Source organism: Coregonus clupeaformis, chromosome 23 (genome assembly GCF_020615455.1).
Source record: "Coregonus clupeaformis isolate EN_2021a chromosome 23, ASM2061545v1, whole genome shotgun sequence".
NCBI classification, from domain to species: Eukaryota; Metazoa; Chordata; class Actinopteri; order Salmoniformes; family Salmonidae; genus Coregonus; species Coregonus clupeaformis.
This window is the reverse complement of record NC_059214.1, coordinates 51,600,378-51,614,702: the sequence shown is the minus strand read 5'-3', so window position 1 is coordinate 51,614,702 and position 14,325 is coordinate 51,600,378.

Below are 14,325 nucleotides of genomic sequence, written 5' to 3'. Positions count from 1 at the left end.
CCACGGGCTGGTTGGTTTTAACCACGGGCTGGTTGGTTTTAACCACGGGCTGGTTGGTTTTAACCACGGGCTGGTTGGTTTTAACCACGGGCTGGTTGGTTTAAGTATTATTTCTGGAGAGAACTCGACAGTACTCCTGTGTGCTTCTTATTCTTAGGCAATATGAATAAGCATTATACAGTCCATTAGTTACCATCATATTCTGAGAACAATCAACTTATACCATGGCATTGTTGAAATACTCATTTCTAATTGGCTTGAAGGGCATTTCCCTATAATGCACCGTATATCCGCACGGTAGAATTCAATGGCTTTAGTTAATTCTTACATGTTCTGTGTTTGAGCTGCTTTTGAAAGCTAGCGCATCATGTAACACACCTTCCACGTTGTTCATTACTTTCCACAGAATGCAAAGCCCTTCGTTGATTATCCCTAACATAAGGAAAATATGGAGATAGATTGATGTCAGGAAAAGGCTGGCATGCAGAATGCATCCATTATGTTAATGTTAAGTTGCGAGTTACAAAGTCATTCAAAGTACATTTCCACCAGTTTCCACCCATAAATACCTTTTGGAGCACAAACCATTTTATTTATTGACACATAGAGTTGTGTGTAACTGTATTCTGAAAATGCTGCCAGGCAGTGGAGTGGTAATATGGTAATGTGTAGCTGACCCGGTATAAATGCAACATCCACTTGACAGCAGGCTATGTACAGTAGTGTTATACAAGGGCACAAGGTTCAGGAGTCTGAATAATTAAAATAAGGAGGAAAAACTATATGCACACAAACAATATGCCAGCTGACTATCAGAACTGGTTTAAACCCTTCTAGGGACTTTAAAACCCTGCCTGGTCTCCTAGACTAGACATAACATAGTGAACTAAAATCCAGGACACTCAAATTAGTATGATATGTTACGTTCGGTACGGTTGCATAAGACACAAGGTCACTTAAGGCAAAAACGAAAGTAGGGTGGTTGGTCGGGGTTGGATGGGTAGGGTTATAATGTGAACGTCTAGCAACCCAAAGGTTACATTTTTAAAACTCATTATTTTATTTAGCAGACACTCTGACTTACAGGAGCGATTAGGGTTAAGTGCCTTGCTCAAGGGCACATCTACAGATTTTTCACCTAGTCGGCTCGGGGGTTAGAACCAACGACCTTTCGGTTACTGGCACAACGCTCTTAACCACTAAGCCACCTGCCGCCCCTTATCACAGACAACTTTAGCATTTCAGAAACATTGACATTAACCTAACCCTAACCCATTGCAGCTACTTACTACTTTTTTAGCTACTTTGCAACTAACCCTAACCTTAACCCTTTAACCTAAGCCTAACTTATACCCTAACCTTAACCCCTAACCTTAACCCTTTAACCTAAGCCTAACTTATACCCTAACCTTAACCCCTAACCCTAACCTTAACCCTTTAACCTAAGCCTAACTTATACCCTAACCTTAACCCCTAACCCTAACCTTAACCCTTTAACCTAAGCCTAACTTATACCCTAACCTTAACCCCTAACCCTAACCTTAACCCTTTAACCTAAGCCTAACTTATACCCTAACCTTAACCCCCTAACCCTAACCTTAACCCTTTAACCTAAGCCTAACTTATACCCTAACCTTAACCCCCTAACCTTAACCTTAACCATTTAACCTAAGCCTAACTTATACCCTAACCTTAACCCCTAACCCTAACCTTAACCCTTTAACCTAAGCCTAACTTATACCCTAACCTTAACCCCTAACCCTAACCTTAACCCTTTAACCTAAGCCTAACTTATACCCTAACCTTAACCCCTAACCCTAACCTTAACCCTTTAACCTAAGCCTAACTTATACCCTAACCTTAACCCCTAACCCTAACCTCTAGCCTAGCTAATGTTATCCGCCTAGCTAACATTAGCCACCTAGCTAACGTTAGTGTTAGCAACCTAGCCACTTAGCTAATGTTTGGCACAACAAATTGAAATTGGTAACATATCATAAGAATTGTACATTGTAGCATACTGTATCATACTAAATGGATGATGGAAATCCACAAAGTAATACATAGCATACCAAACGTAACATATCATACTAATTTGAGTGTCCTGGTTTTTTGAGTCCAGGTTGAAAAACCCCACCTCCTTGCTCCACAAGACAAGTAGCCTAAATAAGTCTCACACATGGTGGACGCAACATGGTCGCACATACCACTGAACAGAAATATAAACGCAACATGGTCGCACATCACATACCACTGACCAGAAATATAAACGCAACATGGTCGCACATCACATACCACTGAACAGAAATGGAAATGCAACATGTAAAGTGTTGGTCCCGTGTTTGTTGTGGGTTCGTTTCCCACGGGGGACCAGTATGAAAAAAAAATGTATGCACTCACTAACTGTAAGTCGCTCTGGATAAGAGCGTCTGCTGAAATGAGGTAAATGTAAATGTGGTAGTAAATTTGGTAGCACGTTCAAACCAGCCTCACAACCGCAGACCACGTGTATGGCGTCGTGTAGGCAAGTGGTTTGCTGATGTCAACGTGGGAAGGCATAAGCTACAGACAACGAAAACAATTGCATTTTATCGATGGCAATTTGAATGCACAGAGATACCGATACGAGATCCTGAGACCCATTGTCTTGCCATTCATCACCTCATGTTTCAGCATGATAATGCACGGCCCCCATGTCGCAAGGATCTGTACACAATTCCTGGATACTGAAAATGTCCCAGTTCTTCCATGGCCTGCATACTCACCAGACATGTCCCCCATTAAGCATGTTTGGGATGCTCTGGATCGACGTGTATTACAGCGTGTTCCAGTTCCAGCCAATATCCAGCAACTTCGCACAGCCATTGAGGAGGAGTGGGACAACATTCCACAGGACAATATCAACAACCTGATCAACTCTATGCAAAGGAGATGTGTCGCGCTGCATGAGGCAAATGGTGGTCACATCAGATACTGACTGGTTTTCTGATCCACGCCCCTACCTTTTTTTAAAGGTATCTTTGACCAACAGATGCATATCTGTATTCCCCAGTCATGTGAAATCCATAGATTATAATTTATTTCAATTGACTGATTTCCTTTTATATGAACTGTAACTCAGTAAAATCTTTGAAATTGTTGCATGTTGAGTTTATATTTTTGTTCAGTATACATAGTCTCACACAATAGGAGTCAGAACATAGGGGACTGTAGGACCAGAAGTGATTAGAAACTCTCTTTTTGTCACCATACGACTGAGAAAGCGGGGAATCCGTTATGGAGTTGTAGGATGGGATGAAACGCCTCTATGGCCACATTGAACACATCAAAGCTTCTGAATCCATCCAGCTAGAGAAACCAAACCCTCCCTCGCTGCTCGCCTCACATACCCACCCAACCCAATCCCATTTGGGCCTTCAACCCTCCACACCACCAGCACTAACTACAGACATGGAAGCTTGGTGGGGGCTTTACAATTACAATATTGTACAGCAGTCAGCTCCCAAGATAAACGTCTTCTTCCCAGAAACAGAAATGTCTTGATACTCCAGCTCTTAAGTTACACTGTATAATGAAGTCTCTGGTGAGAGATTTTGGTTGTGGGAGCCGAGCTCACGCTGGGTGTGATCTCTGGTCCTTCTGTGTTGTGGGGAACAGCTTTAGGCGTTAAAACTGCCATACGTGTGAAGTCCAATTGGGACTTTATTAGGGTGTATTCTGACAGTCCTAGCTTAGCTATGTGTCTAGTGACGCCCTCCTGTGCAACCCTAAACCGGACCCCATCAGGCCCCATAACGTTGGCAAGGGTCTCAAATCATTCTCATTCTGGGTGGCATGTCTTCATAGAGGAATGCTCCGTCTGATGTCCCAAACAGAACCCTATTCCGTACGTAGTGCACTACTTTTTTACCAGGGCCCATAGGGAATAGGGTGCCATTTGGGACGTAGCCTCATCGTACAGCCTGTCAATCAGAGCTTGGTTTCACAACACCCTCAGGAGGCTCATGTCACATGTGGTGTGATACAATTATCTCACCTTCTGAAGCAGCAGTCTCCTGACCTGCCCTGCCCCAACCCTATCCATATCTCTCTCTATCCTCTATCCCCCAGCCCCAGCCCCCAGCGTTAAGCTACACGTGGCTGGGGCTGGCGCCTAGGCATGGGGCAAGGCAGGAGACGGTGGCACCTTCTCTGCAGCTCTGGAAGCTGTCCTGGAGGTCGACCTGGATCCTGGAGCACTGTAGTCTGTGGCTGTTCAGAGGCCCACCAGGTGTCTGTGTGTCTGTGCATCGCACCAGCCTGTCCTCACTCACTGACACCATGGGAGAAACACACACGGATAAGGATATTTCCCAAATTGCACTCTATCCTGTTCACTAGGCCTACTCTTGACCAGAGAAAGTAGTGCACTGTATAGGGAATGGGGTGCCATTTCCGTCGCTACCTAGGGGAAATGCTGAGCTTCACTGAGGTTTTCAGCACATGGTGGAAATACTTCCTGTCTCTTAATAACTCTCTCTACCACCATGTCTCCTAACACCCCTCTGTACCCCTCTTCCCTAACGTACTCAGCCTCCGGGCTGACAAACCAAAAAAGGGAACCACTAAAAACTCCACCTCCACCACAACCTCCACATCCACCTCTACCTCCACCTCCACCTCCCTCCACCTCCACCTCTACCTCTACCTCTACCTCTACCTACACCTCTACCTCCACCTCCACCTCCACCTCCACCTCCGCCACCTCCACCTCCCTCCACCTCCACCTCCACCTACCTCTACCTCCACCTCCACCTCCACCTCCCTCTACCTCCACCTCCACCTCTCTCCACCTCCACCTCCACCTCTACATCTACCTCTACCTCCACGTCCACCTCCCTCCACCTCCCTCCACCTCCACCTCCACCACTACCTCCACCTCCACCTCGCTCTACCTCCACCTCCACCTCTCTCCACCTCCACCTCTACCTCCAAATCTACCTCCACCTCCACCTCCCTCCACCTCCACCTCCCTCCACCTCTACCTCCACCTCTCTCCACCTCTCTACCTCCACCTCCACCTCCACCTCTACCTCCACCTCTACCACTACCTCCACCTCTCTCTACATCCACCTCCACCTCTCTCCTCCTCCACCTCCACCTCTACCTCCACCTCTACCTCCACCTCCACCTCCCTCCACCTCCACCTCTCTCCTCCTCCACCTCTCTCTACCTCTACCACTATCTCCACCCACCTCCACCTCCACCTCTCTCCACCTCCACCTCTCTCCTCCTCCACCTCCACCTCTACCTCCACCTCTACCTCCACCTCCACCTCTACCACTACCTCTACCTCCACCTCCACCTCCACCTCCACCTCTACCTCCACCTCTCTCTACCTCCCTCCACCTCCACCTACCTCTACCTCCACCTCTACCACTACCTCCACCTCTCTCTACCTCTACCACTACCTCCACCTCTCTCCACCTCCACCTCTCTCCTCCTCCACCTCTACCTCCACCTCTACCTCCACTTCCACCTCCCTCCACCTCCCTCCACCTCTACCTCCACCTCCACCTACCTCTACCTCCACCTCCACCTCTACCCACCTCCACCTCCACCTCCCTCTACCTCCACCTCCACCTCCACCTCCACCTCTACCTCCAAATCTACCTCCACCTCCACCTCCACCTCCTCCACCTCCACCTCTCTCCACCTCCACCTCCACCTCTCTCCACCTCTACCTCTACCTCTACCTCCACCTCCACCTCCACCTCCACCTCTACCTCCACCTCCACCTCCACCTCTACCTCTACATCTACCTCCACCTCCACCTCTACCTCCACCTCTCTCTACCTCCACCTCCACCTCTCTCCACCTCCACCTCCCTCCACCTCTACCTCCACCTCCACCTCCTCCTCTACCTCTACCTCCACCTCTACCTCCACCTCCACCTCAACCTCCCTCCACCTCTACCTCCACCTCCCTCCACCTCTACCTCCACCTCTCTCTACCTTCACCTCCACCTCTCTCCACCTCCACCTCCCTCCACCTCTACCTCCACCTCCACCTCTACCTCCACCTCCACCTCTACCTCTACCTCTACCTCCACCTCCACCTACCTCTACCTCTACCTCCACCTCCCTCCACCTCTACCTCCACCACCACCTCCCTCCACCGCTACCTCCACCTCCACCTCCACCACTACCTCCATCACCGCCTCCGCCTCCACCTCCACTACTACCTCCACCTCCACCTCCACCTCCACCTCTACCTCTACCTCTACCTCTACCTCCACCTCCACCTCCCTCCACCTCTACCTCCACCTCCAACTCCCTCCACCTCCACCTCTACCACTACCTCCACCTCTCTCTACATCCACCTCCACCTCTCTCCTCCTCCACCTCCACCTCTACCTCCACCTCTACCTCCACCTCCAACTCCCTCCACCTCCACCTCTCTCCTCCTCCACCTCTCTCTACCTCTACCATCTCCACCCACCCACCTCCACCTCCACCTCTCCACCTCCACCTCTCTCCTCCTCCACCTCCACCTCTACCTCCACCTCTACCTCCACCTCCACCTCCCTCCACCTCCCCCTCCACCTCCACCTCTACCTCTACCTCTACCCTCCACCTCCCCCTCTACCTCCACCTCCACCTCCCTCCACCTCCACCTCCACCCACCTCCACTTCTACCTCTACCTCTACCTCTACCTCTACCTCTACCTCTACCTCTACCTTCAGCTACTGCTAGGTTAAGTTCTTGAGGTATTGCACAGATTAACACTCAGATCCAATTACCTGGGCTAAGCAGGGGGTGGTGCTCCGTGCTCCATGTCTCTGGAGCTCTGCTGCTGCAGGCTGTGGGGTCCTGCACTCATGGCCTCCGGGTCCGGCTCCCAGATTGGATCCCAGGACTCCCTGGAAAATAGTGGCAAGTGTTACACAGTGGACTATCCTGGCTAAATAAATACAATTAATGAAAATGGCTGGGCTCGCTAGAGGAAAACCTGGCCTGGAATAGGTCTGTGTGGAGCTGAGTGATGAAGGAAAATCTGGACTGGCTGTAGGGTCTTTATTAACCTGACTAATGGTGATGATAACCAGGCCTGAAGAGGAGAAGAGAGGAACTGCCCAGGAGATAACAAGCCGGATAGCTAGCCGAATGCCTGCCTGTTCTCAAGGCACACAACATACAATGGGATGTTATCAGTGTACCCTCCTCCTCAGACTGTAAATACCCTCTTCCTCCTCAACTGACCCTATACCCTGAGAATGACATTTTACATTTACATTTACGTCATTTAGCAGACTTTCTTATCCAGAGCGACTTACAAATTGGTGCATTCACCTTATAGCCAGTGGGATAACCACTTTACAATGTTTTTTTTTCTTTCTTTCTTTCTTTGGGGTGGGGTAAGGGGGGGTAGAATGATTACTTTATCCTATCCCAGGTATTCCTTAAAGAGGTGGGGTTTCAAGTGTCTCCAGAAGGTAGTGAGTGACTCCGCTGTCCTGGCGTCGTGAGGGAGCTTGTTCCACCATTGGGGTGCCAGAGCAGCGAACAGTTTTGACTGGGCTGAGCGGGAACTGTGCTTCCGCAGAGGTAGGGGGGCCAGCAGGCCAGAGGTGGATGAACGCAATGCCCTCGTTTGGGTGTAGGGACTGATCAGAGCCTGAAGGTACGGAGGTGCCGTTCCCCTCACAGCTCCGTAGGCAAGCACCATGGTCTTGTAGCAGATGCGAGCTTCAACTGGAAGCCAGTGGAGTGTGCGGAGGAGCGGGGTGACGTGAGAGAACTTGGGAAGGTTGAACACCAGACGGGCTGCGGCATTCTGGATGAGTTGTAGGGGTTTAATGGCACAGGCAGGGAGCCCAGCCAACAGTGAGTTGCAGTAATACAGACGGGAGATGACAAGTGCCTGGATTAGGACCTGTGCCGCTTCCTGTGTAAGGCAGGGTCGTACTCTCCGAATGTTGTAGAGCATGAACCTACAGGATCGGGTCACCGCCTTGATGTTAGCTGAGAACGACAGGGTGTTGTCCAGGGTCACGCCAAGGCTCTTTGCACTCTGGGAGGAGGACACAACAGAGTTGTCAACTGTGATGGCGAGATCATGGAACGGGCAGTCCTTCCCCGGGAGGAAGAGCAGCTCCGTCTTGCCGAGGTTCAGTTTGAGGTGGTGATCCGTCATCCATACTGATATGTCTGCCAGACATGCAGAGATGCGATTCGCCACCTGGTTATCAGAAGGGGGAAAGGAGGAGATTAGTTGTGTGTCGTCTGCGTAGCAATGATAGGAGAGGCCATGTGAGGATATGACAGAGCCAAGTGACTTGGTGTATAGAGAGAATAGGAGATGAGACTAGACTATATATACCCCCCACCCCCCCACCCTCAACTGACCCTATACCCAGAGAATGTTATTTTTATGTTCCCAATGTTATGCTGTTATGGCTGAAATCACATGCAGTACACACAAACACACACACAGGCCTCATCAATAAGCCATACTGACCTCTCCTTACGGGAAGAAACAGTAAATGTCAACGGCACATGAGGCTGTTTTGACACACATTTTCTAGCCTGTCTCCACTGATAGATGTCTTTTCCCTCAGCAAGAGAAATGCACATGTCACGTGTGTGTGTGTGTGTCTGTGTGTGTGTCTGTGTGTCTGTGTCTGTGTCTGTGTCTGTGTGTGTGTGTGTGTGTGTGTGTGTGTGTGTGTGTGTGTGTGTGTGTGTGTGTGTGTGTCTGTGTGTGTGTCTGTGTGTGTGTGTGTGTCTGTGTGTGTGTGTGTGTGTGTGTGTGTGTGTGTGTGTGTGTGTCTGTGTGTGTGTGTGTGTCTGTGTGTGTGTGTGTGTGTGTGTGTGTGTGTGTGCGTGTCTGTGTGTGTGTGTGTGTGTGTGTGTGCGTGTCTGTGTGTGTGTGTGTGTGTGTGTGTGTGTGTGTGTGTGTGTGTGTGTGTGTTTGTTAATGATCTGTTTTGCTGCTTAGCCTGCTTCTTTATTTCCTACTACATTGCGCTCTGTCGACTCCTGAATCCTGCTGTCTCCACTGCCAGTGCTGTAATTATTATGACAAATATTATCATTACAGACATAATCATTGACCCAACAACACAACCAGCGTCCAGGGGGTTCTCTGTCCAGGGGTTCTCTGTCCAGGGGTTCTCTGTCCAGGGGTTCTCTGTCCAGGGGTTCTCTGTCCAGGGGTTCTCTGTCCAGGGGTTCTCTGTCCAGGGGTTCTCTGTCCAGGGGTTCTTTGTTCTTCCTCCTCATAGTTAGAACCCCCTAGAGTTGATTGAAACACCGGTGCATCAATCTAAGTTACATAACAAAAAAATCCCCATCAAAATCCGTCAGTTTAAACCTCAGATATGTTTTTTTTCAATCCACGAAATCCGCCAGCGTCGCACTTCTGCGTCTGAGGTGAAGGTGGCAGAGCTAGAGCGATGTTTGGCAGACCATGAGACAAATCGTCTTCTCAAATAAACGTCTGTATCGTCCGAACGGTTTGAAATAAAAACTATTGTGTCAGGACTTGTCTGAAGGTAACCGGTACCGGTAAAAAAAAAACCCGAAAAGTATGAAGGTCGTTTTGTGACCACCCAAAAAAGAGGTTAAACATGTGTAATAAAATAGTTGTTTTATATCTCCTAGATTTAGGGCAGACACTTCAAATCCTTGTTTCTTCTTCCTATTATCTTATTTCCTTTCTGCCATTTATGAATATGTTATTCAATATGTTATTCAATATGTTATTCAATATGTTATTCAATATGTTATTCAATATGTTATTCAATATGTTATTCAATATGTTTCTATGGGCTTTAGTAGTAATTGCCAAAAACAATATTTGATCAAGTCATTTTTTATATATTTTCCGGGATACCTAAAGGGGTCCTAAAATTCAAAATAAAATATCTACATGATCCATAGTTTAATAACCATCTTAAAACAATTCCATATGTTAGCTTAGCACCCCCCACAAGGGGGAGACCACCTCTGGACCATAAGGGGGAGGGTGTCTGCCAAGGGAGACCACCTCTGGACCATAAGGGGGGAGGGTGTCTGCCAAGGGAGACCACCTCTGGACCATAAGGGGGAAGGTGTCTGCCAAGGGAGACCACCTCTGGACCATAAGGGGGGAGGGTGTCTGCCAAGGGAGACCACCTCTGGACCATAAGGGGGAGGGTGTCTGCCATGGGAGACCACCTCTGGACCATAACGGGGAGGGTGTCTGCCATGGGAGACCACCTCTGGACCATAAGGGGGAAGGTGTCTGCCAAGGGAGACCACCTCTGGACCATAAGGGGGAGGGTGTCTGCCAAGGGAGACCACCTCTGGACCATAAGGGGGAAGGTGTCTGCCAAGGGAGACCACCTCTGGACCATAAGGGGGAGGGTGTCTGCCAAGGGAGACCACCTCTGGACCATAAGGGGGAAGGTGTCTGCCAAGGGAGACCACCTCTGGACCATAAGGGGAGGGTGTCTGCCAAGGGAGACCACCTCTGGACCATAAGGGGGAGGGTGTCTGCCAAGGGAGACCACCTCTGGACCATAAGGGGGAGGGTGTCTGCCAAGGGAGACCACCTCTGGACCATAAGGGGGAGGGTGTCTGCCAAGGGAGACCACCTCTGGACCATAAGGGGGAGGGTGTCTGCCATGGGAGACCTTGTGGTAGTGGTAGTTGGATCGTTTGTCCCGATCTGAAATAGGCTAACTAGCAATCATACCACACCTGAAATCATTCAAAGCTGCATCAATTTTCAACATGAATCCACAAGAACAAATAGGAATATCTGATAGACAGTGGAGAGGCCAGGTGAGTCATGAAAGAACAGTGAAGACATGAGACACGCAGCTCAAAAAGCTCCCCTGTCGATCCTGTTTAGGGACAATACAATTATCCTCCCTAGACTAGCCTACAACGTCACCATGCAGTGAATAATTGCATTATTGTTTTCAAGTGAGTACAAAATTATACTGTAGGCTGCAGTGAAAATGTCATTTGAAAAACTGTGCAAAAGCCCTGTGATTTGAATGTTTCATTCCATTTGGATCAGTTGTGGGTCTACTCTGCAGTTTCTGAGGTCTAGAAGGGTCAGTAGCAGGTCGGTCTGGCTGTATTTTTACTTTTGATCCTGAGATGCGCTGTCACCAAGTCGTCCTATAATAATGTGGCCATGTGTGCTCCCAGCAGGCCCAGTTATTCAGGAAAGCTTAATGCAGGCCCAGTTATTCAGGAAAGCTTAATGCAGGCCCAGTTATTCAGGAAAGCTTAATGCAGGCCCAGTTTATTCAGGAAAGCTTAATGCAGGCCCAGTTATTCAGGAAAGCTTAACGCAGGCCCAGTTATTCAGGAAAGCTTAATGCAGGCCCAGTTATTCAGGAAAGCTTAACGCAGGCCCAGTTATTCAGGAAAGCTTAATGCAGGCCCAGTTATTCAGGAAAGCTTAATGCAGGCCCAGTTATTCAGGAAAGCTTAATGCAGGCCCAGTTATTCAGGAAAGCTTAATGCAGGCCCAGTTTATTCAGGAAAGCTTAATGGAGGCCCAGTTATTCAGGAAAGCTTAATGCAGGCCCAGTTATTCAGGAAAGCTTAATGCAGGCCCAGTTATTCAGGAAAGCTTAATGAAGGCCCAGTTATTCAGGAAAGCTTAATGCAGGCCCAGTTATTCAGGAAAGCTTAATGCAGGCCCAGTTTATTCAGGAAAGCTTAATGCAGGCCCAGTTTATTCAGGAAAGCTTAATGCAGGCCCAGTTTATTCAGGAAAGCTTAATGCAGGCCCAGTTATTCAGGAAAGCTTAATGCAGGCCCAGTTATTCAGGAAAGCTTAATGCAGGCCCAGTTTATTTAGGAAAGCTTAATGCAGGCCCAGTTATTCAGGAAAGCTTAATGCAGGCCCAGTTTATTCAGGAAAGCTTAATGCAGGCCCAGTTATTCAGGAAAGCTTAATGCAGGCCCAGTTATTCAGGAAAGCTTAATGCAGGCCCAGTTATTCAGGAAAGCTTAATGCAGGCCCAGTTATTCAGGAAAGCTAAATGCAGGCCCAGTTTATTCAGGAAAGCTTAATGCAGGCCCAGTTATTCAGGAAAGCTTAATGCAGGCCCAGTTATTCAGGAAAGCTTAATGCAGGCCCAGTTTATTCAGGAAAGCTTAATGCAGGCCCAGTTATTCAGGAAAGCTTAATGCAGGCCCAGTTATTCAGGAAAGCTTAATGCAGGCCCAGTTATTCAGGAAAGCTTAATGCAGGCCCAGTTATTCAGGAAAGCTTAATGCAGGCCCAGTTATTCAGGATAGCTTAATGCAGGCCCAGTTTATTCAGGAAAGCTTAATGCAGGCCCAGTTATTTAGGAAAGCTTAATGCAGGCCCAGTTATTCAGGAAAGCTTAATGCAGGCCCAGTTATTCAGGAAAGCTTAATGCAGGCCCAGTTATTCAGGAAAGCTTAATGCAGGCCCAGTTATTCAGGAAAGCTTAATGCAGGCCCAGTTATCCAGGAAAGCTTAATGCAGGCCCAGTTATTCAGGAAAGCTTAATGCAGGCCCAGTTATTCAGGAAAGCTTAATGCAGGCCCAGTTATTCAGGAAAGCTTAATGCAGGCCCAGTTATTCAGGAAAGCTTAATGCAGGCCCAGTTATCCAGGAAAGCTTAATGCAGGCCCAGTTATTCAGGAAAGCTTAATGCAGGCCCAGTTTATTCAGGAAAGCTTAATGCAGGCCCAGTTATTCAGGAAAGCTTAATGCAGGCCCATTTATTCAGGAAAGCTTAATGCAGGCCCAGTTTATTCAGGAAAGCTTAATGCAGGCCCAGTTATTCAGGAAAGCTTAATGCAGGCCCAGTTATTCAGGAAAGCTTAATGCAGGCCCAGTTATTCAGGAAAGCTTAATGCAGGCCCAGTTTATTCAGGAAAGCTTAATGCAGGCCCAGTTATTCAGGAAAGCAATGCAGGCCCAGTTATTCAGGAAAGCTTAATGCAGGCCCAGTTATTCAGGAAAGCTTAATGCAGGCCCAGTTATTCAGGAAAGCTTAATGCAGGCCCAGTTATCCAGGAAAGCTTAATGCTGGCCCAGTTATTCAGGAAAGCTTAATGCAGGCCCAGTTATTCAGGAAAGCTTAATGCAGGCCCAGTTATTCAGGAAAGCTTAATGCAGGCCCAGTTATTCAGGAAAGCTTAATGCAGGCCCAGTTATTCAGGAAAGCTTAATGCAGGCCCAGTTTATTTAGGAAAGCTTAATGCAGGCCCAGTTATTCAGGAAAGCTTAATGCAGGCCCAGTTTATTCAGGAAAGCTTAATGCAGGCCCAGTTATTCAGGAAAGCTTAATGCAGGCCCAGTTATTCAGGAAAGCTTAATGCAGGCCCAGTTATTCAGGAAAGCTTAATGCAGGCCCAGTTATTCAGGGAAAGCTAAATGCAGGCCCAGTTTATTCAGGAAAGCTTAATGCAGGCCCAGTTATTCAGGAAAGCTTAATGCAGGCCCAGTTATTCAGGAAAGCTTAATGCAGGCCCAGTTTATTCAGGAAAGCTTAATGCAGGCCCAGTTATTCAGGAAAGCTTAATGCAGGCCCAGTTATTCAGGAAAGCTTAATGCAGGCCCAGTTATTCAGGAAAGCTTAATGCAGGCCCAGTTATTCAGGAAAGCTTAATGCAGGCCCAGTTATTCAGGATAGCTTAATGCAGGCCCAGTTTATTCAGGAAAGCTTAATGCAGGCCCAGTTATTTAGGAAAGCTTAATGCAGGCCCAGTTATTCAGGAAAGCTTAATGCAGGCCCAGTTATTCAGGAAAGCTTAATGCAGGCCCAGTTATTCAGGAAAGCTTAATGCAGGCCCAGTTATTCAGGAAAGCTTAATGCAGGCCCAGTTATCCAGGAAAGCTTAATGCAGGCCCAGTTATTCAGGAAAGCTTTAATGCAGGCCCAGTTATTCAGGAAAGCTTAATGCAGGCCCAGTTATTCAGGAAAGCTTAATGCAGGCCCAGTTATTCAGGAAAGCTTAATGTAGGCCCAGTTATCCAGGAAAGCTTAATGCAGGCCCAGTTATTCAGGAAAGCTTAATGCAGGCCCAGTTTATTCAGGAAAGCTTAATGCAGGCCCAGTTATTCAGGAAAGCTTAATGCAGGCCCATTTATTCAGGAAAGCTTAATGCAGGCCCAGTTTATTCAGGAAAGCAATGCAGGCCCAGTTATTCAGGAAAGCTTAATGCAGGCCCAGTTATTCAGGAAAGCTTAATGCAGGCCCAGTTATTCAGGAAAGCTTAATGCAGGCCCAGTTTATTCAGGAAAGCTTAATGCAGGCCCAGTTATTCAGGAAAGCTTAATGCAGGCCCAGTTATTCAGGA